This window comes from Sturnus vulgaris, chromosome 2, assembly GCF_052056855.1.
Source record: "Sturnus vulgaris isolate bStuVul1 chromosome 2, bStuVul1.hap1, whole genome shotgun sequence".
Classification (NCBI taxonomy): Eukaryota; Metazoa; Chordata; class Aves; order Passeriformes; family Sturnidae; genus Sturnus; species Sturnus vulgaris.
Genome location: NC_142244.1, coordinates 70,530,306 through 70,550,125, shown reverse-complemented (window position 1 = coordinate 70,550,125; position 19,820 = coordinate 70,530,306). Strand labels below are relative to the sequence as shown.

Genomic DNA, 19,820 nt, shown 5'->3' with positions numbered 1-19,820 from the left:
CAGGACATTTCCTTAGCATTTTCCTATTTGTGAAACTGTTTATTTTTCTCCTCAACTTTTGCCCTTTAGCTCCACAAAGTTTACAATGACACATTTACATGAAAAGATTAGGGTTTGTCAAACTGCCGTATTCTATTAAAAACTGTTCTCAATGAATAAAACCCTTATCAGAACTCCTTTTGACCTTCCCTGTTATAATTTCAATTCTGTTGTGATCTTTTTTCCTAAAGTAGAGAGCAAGAAATGCACATATTCACCAAAAAAAACCCCAAAAAATTAACTTTAAAGAATATGATTTTAATGAAAGAAAGTGTTTTGTTTTCAGTTCTGAAGAAAAGGAGTAGCTAACCAATTACTTGGGTTTTGTTATTTTGTCTGATTCAGCCTCAACACCTCTATCTTTATGAAGAGAGGTGCAAGCACAATTAAGATGATGGAGTCCTGGGCAAAGTCACAACAGCTGTTACGTGTTTTCTGGTTTTTTGGACCTGTAATTCTCTGCTAACTATATCTGCAAAGAAGTAAGTTCCAAAGCACTATATAAAGTTATTTTAAGGAAATCAGGACCACTGAAGCATATTGCCTGGGCTGGGGAGCCCTAACATTTGTCTCTTCTGGCTTTTGTCTTGCTTCCATGGTTACCTGTTACAACTACTGCCAAATGCTAACTATAGAGAATGGAAGAGAAAAGTAAACAGTGACTTTAGCAGATATGTTAAATATATTTCCATTAATTATCTACAAAGCTAATTCTTCTTGCCAAACCTGTGAAGCATCTAAGCTTTTACACTATTTTGCCAGGGCGCTGTACTGCATCTATCAGCTCCACCAGCTCTGGTTCCACTCTAGTTTTCTTCCACAAATTTCTTTACAGAAAGCAGAATTTCGAAATGACTGCCAAGTTTACTTTTACGGACTTCTCAAATTTACCTTCAAGATTGTACTGCAGTTTAAGGAAAAAGCAAAAGAGACACCATGAAAGACAGGGCTATCGAGTATAAATCACATATTTTCTGCAATATAAACCTTTTTTGGAACAAAAATCTCTTCTGAAGAATTAGATATTCACTAGAAGAGACAGGTACATTTGTACATCTCATGGGTAAACTCCTAAATGAGATTCTTTTGCATTATAATTTCAGATTAAATTAAAAAAAAAAGAAAGAGAGAAAAGGAGAATGCCAATTTGCAGAACAAAATTCCCAAGGTAGAATGAAATTCATTAGAATATGAAAGATCTGTAGTATAATAACTGACATTCCATAACAGGTTGAAATATAGTTCACTATAATAAAACAATAATAAAGTAATAATAGAAAAGATTATTCCATTTAGCTCAACAGCCTATTTAGGAAAGAGAGACAGATATAACCCTTAACTGCTTTGTTTAATCTTTTTATAAATGAAGAGCATGTTTTCTTTATTTGTGATTTTCACGACATTCCTAAGTGTTCCCTATAGCTGGTTTTATAAAATGTAAATACAAATTCTCATTGATAACATTGCATTGCACACTTCTTTCCAAAATTTGGTGGTGTGCAAAGACATTGCTTATCAACTGCATTACTAGACAGGACTCTAAGCTAAAAAAATGTGTCCAGCATTGATATGTCATAGAGAATCGAAATCTGCCTTATTTATGAGGAAAAAGTACACACACTATGACAAAGCAGACAGACAAAGTAATGGTGAAATTGGAGCAAGATGACTCCTGGTGCTGAGCTGCTCAATAAGGATTTCTGTGAACACTTAAATAGAGCAGGGAATAAGACAGTTAAATATATTTTTGTTAATGTGCATGTCAATTTACTTTTGTGATATCATCCTAAAGGCAGGGAAGTAAATCAGAGGAGACTGCTGGGGGAAACAAACAGAAGATAAATCAATGGGGACAATGCTACTTGGTTCTGACTAAAAGGATAAGATTTATGCTTCAGTGGGTTTTTCAGCAGCAGCTGAAATAAGCCTTCCAAAGAAAGGCACACACAAATTGCAGAAAGTCCCTATCTCTCTCAAGCTAGAGATTAGAAATTGAAAGTCCAGAAGTATTATAAATTACAAAGTAGATAAGACCTATGCCAACGGTGGCTTTATTTTCAGTGTTAACCCTATCTGTACTCTGGCTCTGGATAGTGTCTTGAAAAGACTGGGTTTTTTAATTCCCTTAACTGTTTTTGCAGTCTCAACAACCTCCGTAATTCTCTTCCTTATACCTATTAACAGATATAATGATAGATAGAGCAAGGGGCTGTGAACTTTTAAAAAAGTCTATCCTCTTGAAGACAAAGGCCAATTTTTTCTCATGGTTTATTTCTGAGAAAGTGTGATGTATCAACAAACCTAAGCGATGAACTTCAGCATGTAAAAAAAGAACACATTAACCAGATGTAAATTCACAGTTGGAATTTTGTTATGTTTTGGTTAAAATCAAACAGAAATTTTGCCATGGCACTTTGTAAACTCTTGTTATAAGATGCTTTTGTCTTACATACATTTTACTAGAGTCCCTAGGGATCACTGTCATATATGATTGGTGCTATATGTAATTTACATTGTGTGTGAAATTATGGAACAGGGACAGGCTTAAGATTACGAGGTATTCCAGAATTCAGAGTTAATAATTTAGATATTCTTGGATAAACGCAATTGTTATTTTATGCTTGTTTGACTTTGAAGAAATGAAGTTGAGGAATAAAAATAACAGCCAGAAATGCTTCATCTATGCAATGGAAACACTCGATTTAATCTACATTATGAATGTAAGTGTAGTTAGAGCAAGTTTTCAATTTTCTTTCAGCTACAGACAAGTCAAATATCAATACTTGCATTTTTTAGATCATTGTATAATGCAAAAAGAATGTTTTTCTTCTGCCTCATGAAAGCAAATTATTCTTTCTTGAAGATGGCAAAGTTGAAAAAGTTTTTCTTCATTTTATAAAGTTTTGTCCTCGTTTTGGGCAAATTTGGGGGAAAACCTCCAGAAGGAGCCCCCAGACAGCAAACCCCACGACTCCTCCCCCCCCCCACCCCACCGGGTTCGGGAAGAATTTCCTCGGAGAAGAGTGGGAGAAAAAACCTGTTTATTTAACAAGCAAGACACTCCCCAGCACAGGGAAAAAAGACAACACCAGCTGACAAAAAAAACTCTTTCACCGTTCTGAAGGGATGACAAACTCAGTCTCTCTGGCGAGTGGTCGCTCAGTTATCAGTCTCTGGCGCTGGGGATGACTGCTGCAGGTGACAAAGTGTAGCCTCCCGGTGTTTCTTGGGGTTCCCAGGTCCCCGTCCGTTCAGATGGTATCCAGGAGAGGGAGGGGACGGGGTGGAAGAGAAAACAGTCCAGGGAAAAAGTTGGACTGCCTAGCTGAACTAACTAATAAGCAGAAAGCAAGGGCAAAGCGAAGGAAAGAAAAAGGCAGAAGCGAGCAAGCAGACAAGCAAGCAGGCAAGCAAGCAAGCCGAGCTAAAACCTCTCCTAAACATAGACCATGGGGGAGGTGAGCCGGCTGATAACAAGACAAAACAAAGCTTCACTCTCAGACTCAGTCCTGGAAGCACAGGACATAATACCAAACATAATCAGGACACACGATTGGAGATAGAAACACCATAACATCACCCTAGGACAAGTTTATTCACTATAAAAAATAGTGAAAGAATGGAAATGTCTTAGCATGGAAAAAATATTCTGATTTTATGAGAAAACACTCAAATACATGTTAGCAATTGCAAAATTGGCAGCATTTTTGATATATCAGAATAAGCTGAGGAAAATTGTGCAAGGTGCATTATTACCCATTTGTGATTATCTTACATACAGATATTTTCTGCAGAGAGATGACATGGAAGTCCTAAAGCAACCTGTGATGAGCCAGTTTGAATCTAGGGTCAGAACTTGTAGTTTTGCTTCTAAGCTGAGAAAATTGGTCTCTCAAATAGCCTGATGATAGATATGGTGTTTAGCCTGGCCTTTTAGAAATGACTTCTGGTGGAAACAGCAACCCAGAGAATTTATCTAGAGGGGAAAATAGCTCTAAAATATTATGAAAACCTGCAGTTTAACAGGTAGTTGGTGTAATTTAAAGAACTGGAGGGTTTGGGGTTTGTGGGTTTTTTGTTTGTTTGGTTGGTTGGTTTTGGTTTTTTGTGTTTTGTTTTGTTTTGTTTTGTTTTGTTCTCTCTTTTTTTTTTTAATTTTATGAGATATAAAGGAAGAAGATCTCATTTGACCCCTTTCTTCATAAAACAGTCTAGTTTTCACGAAAAGTTATAATTTTCTCACACTTAGATTTGGATTAGATCTGCTGAGGCTTTTGCTTTTCCAGGCACCTAGAATCCAAAAGAGCACCATGAGAGGACAGGCAGTCATATCTCCTTTGAGTTCCCCATTCCATCTGTAACAATCCAACAGACCACAGCCTCCACTAGTCTCTTGCCTTAGGAATCTGCTTTGCACTTCCTGAAACATGGAGAAAGTGGTTATTATACAATGTATCTGCCACTGGGATCAATCTATAATTAGATTATCTACTTATTTGGACATTTTCCAAATACCTCTAAACAGTTATGCCAATTACTGGCATAATTGGAAATGAATCAGAATAAGCATCAGCAAACAAATCAAACTGGAAGTTGTACAGTTTGCCTTGCTAATTAAATTCCTCATAAAATAGCTGTCATGAGATGTCTGCTACCTGCTGACTGGGGATTGCAGGGAGTTTTTCATACTAATTTTGAACACTATTAATAAATAGGATATTAAAATGGAAAAATATAAATAGCTTCAGATAGTGATCAAGAGTTGTTATTTTAACATATGGAACATTCCCAAATCTCTAGATTTGGAAACCTGGCACTGGTGGGCAAACCTTTGTAGTGTGTTAGCAGAAAGGACAGATGCTCTTCTCCTCAGTTCAAACTCTCTGAAATCAGTTCCAAAGAACTTTTTCTTTTAAGCTTCCAGACTCCAAGACAGGCAAGTTTTGGTGTGACAGACTGAAGAAATGCAAATACAGGCTATTGTTGGCAATTTCTTTATGCCTGGTTATAACAAGCAGATTCTTGTGGTTTCTATCGTTTTGCTGTCTTGTCCTCCTTAGAGTATTTCACACTTTTTATTGATTCTGCCATAATAGAAATAAATATTTTATGAAGTTGTTTCCAGTGAAGTTTTATTGCCGTCATTTACAAAGGAACTTGTAAGAAACAAGCAATATTGACATCTAATAATACCCAGATTCATGTCACACACAGCAGAATAACCTTAATTTTGCAATTGACCCTTTCAATTGGGCTAATACTTGACTGAAGTAATGAGGTGTTCCTTCTCCCCTACTTCCAGCTGGGTCAGTCCCACACAAGATGACAGTAAAGTCTGGTGAGGGGGAAGCAGCAGAGAGAAAGCAGAGACTAAAGCTCCTGCCGTGTCTTCCTTGGCATTGCTTGCTTAGCTGTGCAGCTCAGCAGCAGCAGAAGTGCCTCGCAGATGCCTCTTCAATCATCTATGGAAGTGTGGATGTGTCCTCTCCACTCTCAGGAGTCAGGGAAATCAGCACATCTGTACCCCCTTGCTACCAAACCTGCAGCTCAAATAAGACACTTGTTAGTAAACAATAAGGAGAGTGAGGCTCATCATTATCTCTTTTGCCTTCTGTACTTTGTTTATTTTCAAAAGACTCGGGATTACAGCATGCACAGGGTAAGAGCACAAGCAGAAGCAGCCACATGTCTATGGATGGCTGCAACATTTTACTGGTTCAGAGCAGAGAAAAGCAAAGATGGAAGAATTCGGGGTGGAAGAGAGTTCACAGTCCAGTTTAATCACTGTAGTTATCCAGAAATGAATCTGGCCAATGGCTTTGTCCCCTGTGAAGCTTTGATAATAGGGAAGGGTAGAACAATAAAGAGGTTCGAAAAGAAGAGGAAATGCTCAACTGAACTTATTTTGCTTACTAATGATGCATGAAGAACTAAACAGAACTAAATTTGCTTCTTACCTTCCGTGGTCCATCTCAAGATGGCTCACAAACACTGACACCAGGGAGATGATTATTATTATTGTTTATGGATTGTTATTATGTTTAGGATTATGAGCACATAGGTGCACTTTGCACCCAGAGCTGTAGTCACATATTAGCATCTCTAGCAGAAGTGTGGAATTTTTCTTGGAGAGCTTGCTGTACAGTCAGATAATTTAGAACCAGAATCTAGCATCTGAGAAAGCTTGTGTTAGATCTCCAGGTATACCTCTCCACAAGACCTGTCCAACAACCAAGCCTCCCTCGTTTTTACATTTCATATATCTCTTTTTTATCTCTTCAAATTGAAAACTGTCTTTAGCCTGTTGTTCAGGAATAAAAATGCTGTTCGGGAATAAAATCATTACTATATGGATATTCTCCTGCATTCTGTCATGTCAACTGTGACCTCCTGCTGCTTAAAAGCTTTCACTCACCATTCTGAAGAAAATTAAGGAAGCTAAATGCTACAGACAAACTGTTCTGCTACAGATGATTTGAAAGATGATGAAGGTGTGTAGCCAAGGTGGTATTTACAGAATACTATCTGCTTTTTGTTACCGATGATAATGTGTGTGTGGCTATCCATTATGATGTGATGCCTGAAGTGTGTTAAGTATTGCATTATTGGGGCAATAGCATTCAAAATCACCTGAAAAGAGTTTGCCACTTATATTTCTGGCTCTCAAAAGTCAAGGAAATTTCATCTTCCTCTTCTGAAAATATCAGAAGAAAACAAAATAAAAAGGAAAGAAAAGGGTAGAAATTATTGGTCTAAGGAAAAAAAATTTGAATGAAGCACGACAGAATTTGGAGGTGATGTGAAGGAGTTTCCAGGTGATAAATTGAAGACAGTAGAAAAGCTTGTGAAGAAAAGAAAAAACTGTTAAGAGGGAAAACTTTTGAGTGGTAAAGGCTAAGATGAGGGGGAGTAGGGTGGGGGCAGAACTCATCGTAGACAACAACAGAGACAAAAAAGTATAGGAAACAGAGCCGAAAATAAATGCAAAGTACATTGAATAGAAAAGGGACTGTAAGTGTCTCAGTGAAGGGAAGTGTACAAACTGAGAACAAAGAAATGAAACATTGGGATTTCTGGAAAGTGAAAATAAGAAGATATTAAAAGCGGCAGACATAATAAGAAATAAACTGGGGAAATCTAGTGTGAATGCTGGCTTGGAAGAATTCTGTCAGGATGAGTGGTTGGGGAGGTGGGGTATTTCTGAAGGGATGATTTTCAGGAAATAGCAATTCTGAAATAAGGAAGTAGAAATATTGAAGAAATACATCATCTCCAGCTGCTCCATCCACTTCTAATCCTTTCTTCATGCCACTTGGCATCATTTTCAGTTAAAGATCCTTGAACCAAAATCTCTCATATGTTTCCCCCTTTGAAAACCATCAATAATCTCTCTTACCATCAGCCCTCTTCCTTGGCTTCTATCAGCTGAGGAGAGCAGAGTTTCTCCTGCCTCTGAGAAAAAAAATATTGCAAAACTTCTTTGTACTGCCTCATGGAAAGGGCAAATGTGACCTCATCAGTTATAAGACAGAATCACAGAATGGTTTGGGTTGGAAGGGATGTAAAGGTCATCTAGTTCCAAGCCCCCTTCCCTGGGCCCCTGGATACTTTTTATTAGACCAGGTTGCACAAACCCATCCAGCCCAGCCTTGAACACTTTACTTTCTTGAACACATCTACAGTTTGTCTGGGCATCCTGTTCCAGTGCCTCCCACCCCTCAGAGTGAGGAATTTCTTCCTAATCTCTAATCTAACCCTAACCACTGTCCATGTGAAACCATTCCCCACTGTCCTGTCACTTCAGGCCGTTGTGCAAAGTCCCTCTCCTGCTTTCCTGTTGGTCCCTTCAGGGACAAGGCTGGTCGAAGTTCTTCCTGGTACCTTCTCTTGTCCTGGCTGAACAACCCCACCTCTCTCAGCCTTTTCTCAAAAGGAGAGGTGCTCCATCCCTCTGATCATTTTTGTGGCCCTCCCCTGGACTCACTCCAGCAGGTCCATGTCGTTCCTGTGCTGGGACCCCAGAGCTGATGCAGCCCTGCAGGTGGGGTCTCACAGACAGAGCAGAGGGGCAGAATCCCCTCCCTGCCCTGCTGCCCACGCTGCTTTGGATGCAGCCCAGGACACGTTTGGTTTCTGGGCTGGGAGTGCCCATGGCTGGGTCATGTCCAGCCTCTCATCCACCAGCACCCCCAAGCCCTTCTCAACAGGGCTGGTCTCAATCTATTATCTCTTCATACTTCTCACAGTAAATGGTGAAAAGAAAGAGCCAGAGCCCTCAGCAGTGCCATTTGCAGTACTACTGCCTTCAGGATCTTTGTCTGTAACAGTCTCAAATCCAGAGAGACACGAGACAAAGAGGAACGCAACAATCAGATCATAATAAGCATCCTTCACAGCTGAAGTGCAGAAAACTGAAGTAAGAGTTTTGACAGTGGAAAAGCACTTTCTATTGCATTCCTGGATGGATAAAAAGCCCTGTAGCTTTCTCTCCTAGCTTCTACAGCTTTTTCCCATTGTCCTAGGACCTTCACAACTTGTAAAATGTGAACTGAAATCAACGGACTTTCCCCATTTGCCATTTCGTTTTATTGACATCTTTTGCTTAAGGATGGTCACGCCAAATCTTTTGCTTCACTTTTACATAACTACCGTTAACATTTGGAGCCAAAAGTAAAGATAGAAAGCACATGCTTCTAGTAGGGGAACAAACATTTTTTGCTGTATATACACAAAGAGAGCATTTTACTTAGTGTTTACTAAATATAGTAGTTACAAAGTCAGACTGGGAGGCACAATATCCTACATAACTGAACCCAATAGACTTTCACTTTTAACTATTTGTTTTCAGTCAGGCAAAGTAAAATCTTAGTGGCTTCAGCTCAACTTGATATTTCATGCAATGCTTCTGAATGATGTGGAAAGAGAAGCCTGAAACCAGCTAACCAAAAGAGCAGGGTTGAAACAGAGTCTGCAGACAACTGAGAGTATTCTTAAATTCCTAACCACAGCCTACATTCCATTAGCATGAGACTTGGAAGGACACATCTGTTAATCTTTAAGGAAGTAAAGCAGTTGGCTGGCTTCCTAGCTCTTGAACAAAGTGTTCAAGGCTCACATGGAAACAGTGCGCTGCACATAATGAATCTGTTTAATTTAAATTATTTTTCTAATGGAAAAAAGAAAGGAAGAAGTAATGATTGAGAAGTATCTGTGAAGGATCTGCTATACCTGTTTGTTTTTCAAAATCTGTCTTCATAACTTGATTCATCTATTCTCTGGAGTTGCTGGAAGAAACACAAACATGGAAGCACTGTAGATAAAAAGTACAATGTCTGAAGATTAACTCTAGCTTCCTGTTTTACTGTCTTGTATATGAATGGGGAGTTTACAGAACAGGTATGAAGAAAGTTCTGTTTGAATTTATTTTATTCATAACAAATGGATTCATAATAATGACCAGCTTCTTTTCTTTTCTTTTCTTTTCTTTTCTTTTCTTTTCTTTTCTTTTCTTTTCTTTTCTTTTCTTTTCTTTTTTTTCTTTTCTTTTCTTTTCTTTTCTTTTCTTTTCTTTTCTTTTCTTTTCTTTTCTTTTCTTTTTTTCTTTTCTTTTTCCCCTCCTCTCCTCTCCTCTCCTCTCCTCTCCTCTCCTCTCCTCTCCTCTCCTCTCCTCTCCTCTCCTCTCCTCTCCTCTCCTCTCCTCTCCTCTCCTCTCCTCTCCTCTCCTCTCCTCTCCTCTCCTCTCCTCTCCTCTCCTCTCCTCTCCTCTCCTCTCCTCTCCTCTCCTCTCCTCTCCTCTCCTCTCCTCTCCTCTCCTCTCCTCTCCTCTCCTCTCCTCTCCTTCTTCTTTCATTTCTTTCTTCCTGCTGGAGCTGCAAGACTTCCTTACACAAGATTTTGATACAAAAATCTAAGTTTGAAGATTTAATAGAATTCAGATGTGTAGAATGGGGGAAAAAAGTAAAAGGTGGAAGCAAGATAAGGAGAGTAATATTATTTATAGAGATAAAACAAAACTTAGGTGAAAACAGATGCACTTGAACCTATCCATGAAGTACTCTACCAAGAAAACCACAAAAATAAATTATAGACAGAGAAAAGTTCCCATTCAATCTTTAGGTTAAGGAATTGAAGTCCTCAGGTCTGGATGACTATCAAAGAGACTGAGAGGCTGTGGACATATGTATTTATGTTATCTAGAGAGGTGAAGTAGGTAAGTAAGAATAAAAAATTACCAGGAACTATATGTTTACAAGAAATTTATACAGGAAAGATTTTGCAACTAGGTGCATAGACTTTATCTAGTGTCTTCAAAACCCTTTAGTACTCAAGTTTTATAATATCCTATAAATGTAAAATATAAAGGCTAAACAAGGAAAACATTCATATAAACTGTCCTGAGTTTTTAATGTCAATTGTAACTGTAATCCTTGAAACCAATTTCATGAACTGTGTACAAAGCATAGTATTTCTTTTGCATTGCTAATTTATAGACATGGTAAGAAAAGTCAATCTACAGAGTCAAAATTATAAGTCTGAATTTCTAATTTGTGGCTTTCTTTTTCTATCAACTGTTGTACAGCTAAGCCTACTGTAGCTATCAGGAGTCTGTCTCTAAAGACTCCTCTTCACATTTATCTTTGATTTCTTTCTTATAGAGAAAAAAAATAAGGAAAAATAAATACTAGAAACTTGTAGGTATTTGAGAAAACAAGTTATTTCCAATACTAAACAAAGGGAAGAACATCAGCACTTTTATAGGACTTGCACAGGCCTACAGTAACGTGGCCATGGCACTCTTGATGGGAGATTGTCTTTATGTCTGTTCATCCCCTGCCTAGAGTGGATAGCTTTATTGATAGTTTATAGGTTTTATTGCTTCATTCAAAGGACTTGAAAACCCACAAGAGTGTTGTTCTGTGGCCAGCCGAGTTCCACATGCCTCATAATGCATGCTAGTCACTGAAGTATGTCAAACACTACTTCAAGCAAAACCCTCCAATTATAAAAAGTACTATAATCGTACATCTAGGAACATATGTTTAAACTGGTTTCATCTACTTTAAACAGAACAAAGGCCAACTGAAAAGTTTCAAGGGACATGGCACTATTTCGTATGGAGACACTAACAGGGATTTTTGGGGTAAGAACCCTGTGATTTAAAGCTGAAAATGAAAATAAATGCATTGTGCAAAAATGAAATTTCAGCATGTAGGGACTTACAGATGATTGTCAGGAGACCTCTCCCACTTATGCTGACACCAATTATGTCAATGATTTGCAGTATAATCTGAAATTAAGAGAGATAAATATATAAACAAATAATTCGCAGCAGGCTATATGAAACTGAAAATATTGGACAAACTTGCAGACCTCTCAAATCTTTCAGTCACATAATACCTTTGTTCCACTTTTGTCTGTCTGTAAGTTGATACACAAACAGATCCAACTTAATATACTGGCTGATCTATCTGAGTTCTGCCACTGGGAAAAACAAGCATTCCTATATCTCCTGGAAACCACTTCAGTACCCGTTCATCAGGAGTACTGAATTATGTCAGGCTTCATGTTCATATCTGATTCTGATCCAAGCAATTCTGGCTCCATACTCAGAGTCCTGCCATGCGTCCGAGAATGCAAGCTATAATTTCAGAATGCAGCCTTAGCGTGGCACAGATGCAAGCTTGCCTTCAATCCCACGGCTCTGCCCAGGCAGTTACAGTCAGCATCATTCATTTTCCAGATGTTTTGCTATGCCACACACAAGACATCATCCAGTGTATGTCAGGGAAAAAGTCAATAAATAGTACAGATTTAATTTCACCACCCACTTTAGCAATAAAAGAATAGGAAGCAGCACATAGGGAACGCCTTGAGAGGCTTTGAATAATTTCATTACGTTGTACTACACTGGGGATTTCATTGTTCAGAACAAGATGAGCAAGCACTTGCTCAAAATATGGAATGATTGACCTTCAAGGTCAGCAGAATTGGTGGCAGTGCACAGCATGACTACTTGCCAAACAGTAGAAAGAGAATGAATCAAATGCTATCAATGCATTTTTCATCTTCAGACTCATCCTGTATGCCTCATGAAGGAACAGAAATGATGCCACTGAGGACAAAATAGTACCAAACTAATAATATTTCCTGTTTTGCATTTGTTTCCTCCATCTGCTCACATTTCCTGGGTGACAGGTTCATCTCAGCATTGTTTAATTGAAGATCCATTCAGAGTGCAAACTCTTCCAAGTTACATTTTCAACAGTACACATAAAGTCTGAGTGGTTTGCAATGATTTCATGTGTGTGAGTGTTTACTCTAATATCAGCAAAAATTTCTCCTTTGTTAGCCTTATGTGAAGTGTGCCTCTTCCTTTTTGCTCAACAGCAGAGAGAGAAGCCTGTGTTGAAAGCACGACATACCTAGAGGAGAGCTCTTTCCCTTGTCCTCACATGGTCTGAGCATGCTTTTCTGATGTCATTTTAGCATTCTTGCTTCATTGGATTCCCTTTTAGAGAGGGACTATTCTCCCATTCTTCAAAAAAATTTGTGATATCAATATTTTAAAGATTTTCCATTTGACATTTAAATCAAGATATTTAGAAGTGGTATTTCCTAAAAGCCATATTCTATCCTAATATTTTTCTCATGGATTTTGACAAGACAATTCTCCCTGAATCTGATAAATATTTAGCAAAGGAGTAAAAAATGCAGAATCCAACACACAGAGATAATTGGGTAGTCAAATAAGGATTTAGTGTTTCCCGATAAGCCTATAGAGACTACTGAATCCAGATGTCATTCACTAATTATATTTACATGTTTAAATAAAATTTAAAACCACTAAATGAGAGATGGAGTTTGTAACTCAGGCCCACACCTAACTTGTGGAAGAACAGGCAAGAATTTTGCACTTTCACATGACAATTGTATCCTTTGATCACTGGATTACTGTTTTTTTAGACATAATCCCAGTTGCTTTAAAACAAAGCATATCCTGAAACCTATCTGTTACTGTTTCTCATATATATAGTTTTATTCACATTGGATTTGGGAAATTTTCCCCACTGTAGACACTCTTCCAGAGAACTAGAACTACCATACTGTCTCTGTCACCTTTCATTTCTCCTTTGAATCCTTTGCTTCATTTGCAGCCTAGCAGATGAAATGTGATTCTGGATTTGAGGAGAACTTTGCTCTGTCACTCTTCTGTTCTTTCCTCTCTGTCCTTACCTTTCCCCAAGAGAAATACTGAGACTTCCCTCCTTTAAAAAGTCCCTCTAGATCTGCATTGACAATCATTCCATGAAGGTTGACTATTTTATTTAATCTCTATAACCTGCTTCCTCTCTAACCCTTGTTTTGATTCATAACACTGCTTGCACCAACACAAAATTTCTGTCTGGTCCCATTCATTCAAGGCCTCTTAATTCTTTCAAAGTCACTTAGTTCCTATATTATATTATTGAGGAGCTTTGTCTCACACTGTCAAAGAAATGTGATTAAAGTCTAAGATTGCTTTTCAAAAACTAACCTCTGTGTTTATAGCAAATCAAAACAGAATGTAATCAACTCAGTTTGCTTTTGACAGATGTTTAAAGCAATTTTATGCTACACAGCTTTCTTCTATCTGGCTTCTGCAGTGCCAGGATGCATCAGTAATAATTCAGGTTCACAGAATATGGGGTGGATTGTTTGGCATTAGATGTTCATTTTCTATACAATACTATTCCTTTACTTTTAGTATTTATATTGTTAGTTTAGTGCTTGCAAAACGTGATGCTCTGGCAGAACTGAAAAGTCCTCTGTTTATAAACCAGGAAAAGCATGCTAATTTCTTCTACTGCCTCACTAAAGTACCTTAAGTGTAACATGGCTACAGCTGCAAAACTAAAATGTCCTAGAGGATATGCTTAGCTTTAAACAAGTGAGTGGCCCCATTAAATGTCTTGAAATCAATTATACTAATTCTGCTCTAAATTAAGTAGCTGAACTGCTCTATCAAACTGATGCTCTACTGCCCACTCCTGGGCATAGGAAAGTAATTCATCCTCAAAATCTGCAGCTTGACTTTCCTCCTGAGCACTTGAAGTTGACTCTGAAGCAAACATTTGTCTCACCAAGAGCCAGAGACCACTGGATAATCATGATCTGAATGCAGAAATATTCTGGATTGGATTTGAACCAGTTACCATATTCCCCCACTGACTGGTGAATTCCCTTTCCCATCCTATTATTACTGTAAACAGAATTTCAATATTCCTGATCTTCATCAAAGTACAAGTAACAGGAAAGGAAAGTATGTAACATGCATCCATCTAGCAATCACCCTAGCAAAATTATTTTTCTTCTCAAGCTTAAATGCTAAGGAATTAACCATAAACTAAGACATCCCATGAAGAGGAAACCTCTAAGAAATGCATCTTTGGTTATTATATGAGAAAAATTATTAAAATAAAATATAGTATCTTAAAAGAGAATGTAAGCATAATATAGTCCTTAACATGGTATTTAAGTAATTCACTCCCCAAGTGAGAATAAAGGTTATTTAGAACAGATGTTGTAATGCATGAAATAAATCCTTTTATCCTCAGCACTGGCTTTGAAGACATCTCTTGCCTGTTGAGAATGCCAGGGCTTTGGGCCTAAAGCTGTTCTTTACATTATCTTTCCCTTTGCCCTTCGAAGCTTCAAATGGGTCCTGACAATTATTGTTTTAGCAATAATCACCATGGGGTGATAAACTAACAAAGTTACTAAAAATTAAGCATAAATAATGAAATCATGACTATATCAAAGTGAAAAATTGCAGGATGACTCCAGTTCAGGTGTCACTGTTAGCAGCCTGTCCCTGTAAAGCAGGGTTTGGAGAAATATCATGAATTCAGGGAAGGCATAAACAGTCATGAACACCTTGGTACTACTGTTCTGGATCATACAGCTAGTTACATTTTGTAAATGCAGAGCTCTAGGTCTTCCCTGAAGTCTCACTGACCTGGGGAGAGTGTGTCTATCCCAAACATACACCAGTTAACTTTTAACTTGCTCTCTGTCTTTGTTTGGGACCTTAATACATTTTTCCAAGACAAATCCATGGTGGAGCCAGTTCCCCCTGAGCAGTGTAGATGCAAAGTAGTTGTTAATATGCTCTCATTTCTCATTGTGCATACGTCCTTGGTGTTCCTTGGTGCCAGCTGCTTTCTGTCTTTTCCCCACTTCAAAGGCATCCACAGAACTTTTTTCTTTAGTGCTCAAGGATTTAACAGAGATACTGGCAGTATCTGGGAATTTAATTGTTTTTGATAGTATCAGCAGCTAGCATTCACGTTTGGGAGAAGCACTTATCTGATTTGTATGGGACCTGTTTCCCTGAAAAAGCTCTACAGTCCTGCATAGAACTGGCAAGCACCACAGGCATGAATATGCAACAGCAGTATTATTCAAGAATCACACTTAATGGTAATAACCTTTTTCCCCCAAAATTAATCAGAAAATATGTAAGTCAGCATATTTAAATAATGCATTAAAATCAGAGCACAGCATGAGTAATATTTAAATTAATTCTGACAACACGAGAAACAAAAAAAAAAGAATATTCACAGTAATGGAAATAAGATATTTTGAAAAATGCATTTTCTGAAGGAGAAAATAATTAAAATATCTACTTCAGTACAATAATTTATGGAATGACCTTATCAGCAAATAAAAATTGTAGTTAGACTAAATGAGGCCTCCATAAAATGAAAAGGAGAATAAATGAAAGCAAGACATATATACCTACTGCTTTGCAGTAAGGCACAGAAACTAAAATAGGTAGGTTTTTTTCATGAAAGACATCTCATTTTTGCAGCTGAAACCTCTGTGTCACTAAAATTGCTTTAAGGAAAGAAAGCCTTTTAAAAATGTGCTAGTAAACTGAAGCGCATCTCAAACCAAGGACCTGGATAACAAGGGTCTCTAGTTCACATTTCTGAATGCTGGAGCACACAGTGGGAGAGTACACAAAGAAAATGCCTGCAAAACACACTTTTTCCATGACAGTACCTTGCTTTGGGCCAGAGATAAGGAGTATACTTTGGAGAAAGTATCTGTGGTTTCATATTTCACTGGTGATGTTGAAGTATACTCAGGATGCCCGGGTGTTGCACTCTGCAAGCCAAATTCTAGACAGCAGGGGAAGTACAGTGGACTGGAGCCTTGGTCAGTTCAGCTCTGACTTTAATATCATTTAATACCTTTAAAAGTCAAGTTGCCAGTGCCCTCCCTCTCTCTCTCTCCTCATGTAACATTGCACTTTACACCTTGTATTTAACTGAACGTCTTTGGGTAACAGTGTTATACCTTGCTGAATAAAAAGAATCCCTTGCACTGCTGCCAGATCAAGTGCATCTACTTCTAATTTATCTGTTTGTAGGTGTTACTCATCAGCACTGTCAGAAATGCTCCTCAGTGGTTTAGTGTGCTTCCTGGCTCCCATTTCTCTTCTGGATCTGCACACAGGGAGCTTTTAGAAAGTCGTTTCTTATGTTCGCACTGAAATTCCCCACCTTTGGCTGCCGTACAAATGTGTCTTTTTGGCAGCCAGCAGTAATTGTGAATAGTGACTGATTCCTTCCATTCTGATGTTCAGGCTTACATAGATATATGTAAGCAGCAGGGATGAGGAAGGTGTCATCACAGCTTCATTCTGGCACACGAGAGGATGGTGGGGAAGTAACAGCATTTTCGTTCCAATATTGGCTGCTCAATTAAATCAATGGCTGATTGTAGACAAAGGCACTCTGAACTCACAGATGGGAACAACGCCATCCTCGCAGATGGGCATGAGCATCCAGCACCAAGGAACATTTCACCACCACTGAATATCTGCCTTGATGCCTGGCCAGAAATGTCAAAAAAACAGGTGCTGATCCTCATCTTCTATGCTCACAATATAAAGGAATGCAGCACCTGTCATTAATCCAATGCCCCTCTGAGTTAATTTCCAGAAGTCCCCAGGAAAAATAAGGAGAATTTAATGAGTAGGTTTAAAACAAGCTGAGTGTTTTTGAAATGCACTTCTATATTTAGAAATCTTAGAACAAAAAATTGTTTGAAAATCAATGACACCTTCATTTCACGAAAACATTAGAATAATCCTCCAGGAAAATAGGAGGTGTCCTGAAATCATTGATCTTATTGCCTACTGTAGGATTCTGAATGCTTTAAGGGGAACAGAGGCTATGTATCACCAAATAAAACTCTGCTTTTATCACTATCGGATTTACAAATTTAATATTTTGATAGGAGACACTGAAGAAAGAAGGAACATGTTAGAGAGTCATGAACAGAACGGCAAGATTTAATGATGTTGATCTTTAAGTGAATTGTCAAGATATGTACAAAATCATAGATTTGCTTTCCAGAATTCATTATAATCAAGGGGCAGCATAGCTCGGAGCTCCGTCTGAAGACTCCACATCTCTCGTAGAAATGTATTTCCAACTGCTTTAAAAAGCATAGGCAGCCCAGAGCTCATTTTTTCACTTGAGTCTCTCTTCGTTTCTGCCTACTGCATGAACATCTGCCTAATGAAAGCAGAAGGGGCTCACAGTAATACGAGCACTTTGGGAGAGGGATCATAATTTTTGGCTTCATTCAAGTGAGAAGAGAAGGAAGGTAGAAACTAAAAGGTATAATAGGTATGAGGAAATAAAGAAAAGTTGAAAAATGTAAAAGTGGTGCATAGGAAAACCTTGTGAGGCTTTGAATAATTTCATTACGTTGTACTACACTGGGGATTTCATTGTTCAGAACAAGATGAGCAAGCACTTGCTCAAAATATGGAATGATTGACCTTCAAGGTCAGCAGAATTGGTGGCAGTGCACAGCATGACTACTTGCCAAACAGTAGAAAGAGAATGAATCAAATGCTATCAATGCATTTTTCATCTTCAGACTCATCCTGTATGCCTCATAGAGGAACAGAAATGATGCCACTGAGGACAAAATAGTACCAAACTAATAATATTTCCTGTTTTGCATTTGTTTCCTCCATCTGCTCACATTTCCTGGGTGACAGGTTCATCTCAGCATCGTTTAATTGAAAATCCATCCAGACTGCATTAATGTGTGAATGTTGACCTCATCAGCAGAAAAAAAAAAAATCCTGCTTTGTTTTAGCCTTACTAAAACTGTGCTTTTTCCTTTTTGCTCAACAGCAGAGAGAGACAGGAGGCTGTGTTGAAAGCAGCATGTACCTAGAGGAGACGAATTAGTCTCATCCTCAAGGCTACAGACTCTTACAGAAAGTCCAGCCTGAGAGTGCTTTTCTTACATCATGTTAGTGTGCCATTGTGAAGCAGGAGTACTCTTGCTTTGGTTTCCCTTTTAGAGAGAGACTATGCTCCCATTCTTCAGAAGATACTTTGCTTTGTGGAAGAAGGAAATAGTACTGAGGAAATTTGAAAATTGATGGTCCAAAAAGAAAAAAAATGTAGAAATACAGAAAAGTATATATTTTTTGTGGGGAAAAGAAAGAAAAAAAGAAAAAAAAAGAAGGGTAGTGGATTTTAGGATTTTACTTCACCTCATCCGTACTTATAAGTTTCACATCATGTCAGTTGCTATCCAGTTTACCTTCCTCTGCCTAGATGAGAAAATTGACAATACCTGATTCTGCAGAGTAGAGGGAAGAAATAACCAAGTGTGCTAGCTCTTTGTTTGTGGACAATGAATGTCTCTACCTTTTTATAATTCAGATGGATAAAATCTCAAATAGCTATATGAGTCTTCATGGGATTGTATGAACACTGCCATAGTTAAACTGACCCTAAACTGATATTTCTATAAGGTTTAAAGAAATGCATTGCCTCTCTTATAGACCTTTTCATTTCTTCTACCTCGTTTATAATCATTGGCCCAACCCTTGTCTTTGCATTTTGGTGTTTTCTTTAGGAAAGTAACTTTCCCTGTGGACAAATGAACATTATGAGATGCTATGAAAGTTCTACCTCATACAAAATTAGTTACTTGTTTTTGAGTAAACTCCTTACAAGTTTTTATGCTAGCCTATATTAGAAATAAATGTATGTTTTATTCATTTTGGAAAGTCTTAAGCATCTAAAAGCTTAATTCTCTACAGAATTCACAGATAGCAAGAGGAATTACAATCCACGTTCTTCTAGGTATGGGGTATAAAGTGTTTTTCTTGGAAGGAGATACAGTCTCAGGCCAGTCTCTTTGAAGAGAAATTCAACATTTCTTTTCTGTTTGTAAACACTTCCTGCTTGCCCTGTTTTCATATCAGTGAAAATTCTCCTAGAGCAAACAAACTCCTTGATAAATTGCCTAAGGGTTTGGATCCAATTGTTAATATAGCAAATTCGTTTGATTTGAGCACTGCATAAGAGAGCACTGGATAAGCTTTCACAGAAAGCTGAGATGTGGTGACATTTAATAATAATTTTCTGAAAACGGTGGGTTTTTTTTGTTCTAGACAAAATGGTCAATTTGTTTTTATCTAAATACACTCAATTTTGAAAGCAAGCCTTTTTATTTTTTTCTGTCAATTATGCAAACCAAGAAGCACTCAACACAAGAAAATTTGTAAGAAACATCATTTGGAACAAACTAGAATCAGTGAACAGGTGAATCACAAAAAGATGAAAGGTTTGTAAAAGAATTTGAATCAACAGTGATACACATGCTCTGGAAAATTGCCATTTGAAGGACAGCAGGATATACAGTTACTCAGTTTATGAGGGCTGCTCTCTTAGTGCCATAATCAGTCCTTTTGTCTG

The 19,820-nt window shown here is 37.9% G+C and overlaps 1 long non-coding RNA gene across 1 annotated transcript in view; it reads right to left on the bottom strand.

Annotated features, from left to right (window-relative positions):
- Positions 1-5,170: 5,170 nt before the first annotated feature.
- Positions 5,171-19,820, bottom strand: part of LOC148224840 (uncharacterized) — a 72,435-nt gene continuing 57,785 nt past the window's right edge. The window contains exons 6-7 of the long non-coding RNA XR_015801539.1: positions 11,260-11,326; positions 5,171-5,579 (exon numbers count right to left, since the gene is read on the bottom strand). This is a non-coding gene — a long non-coding RNA (uncharacterized LOC148224840). The remainder of the gene's footprint in view (positions 5,580-11,259; positions 11,327-19,820) is intronic.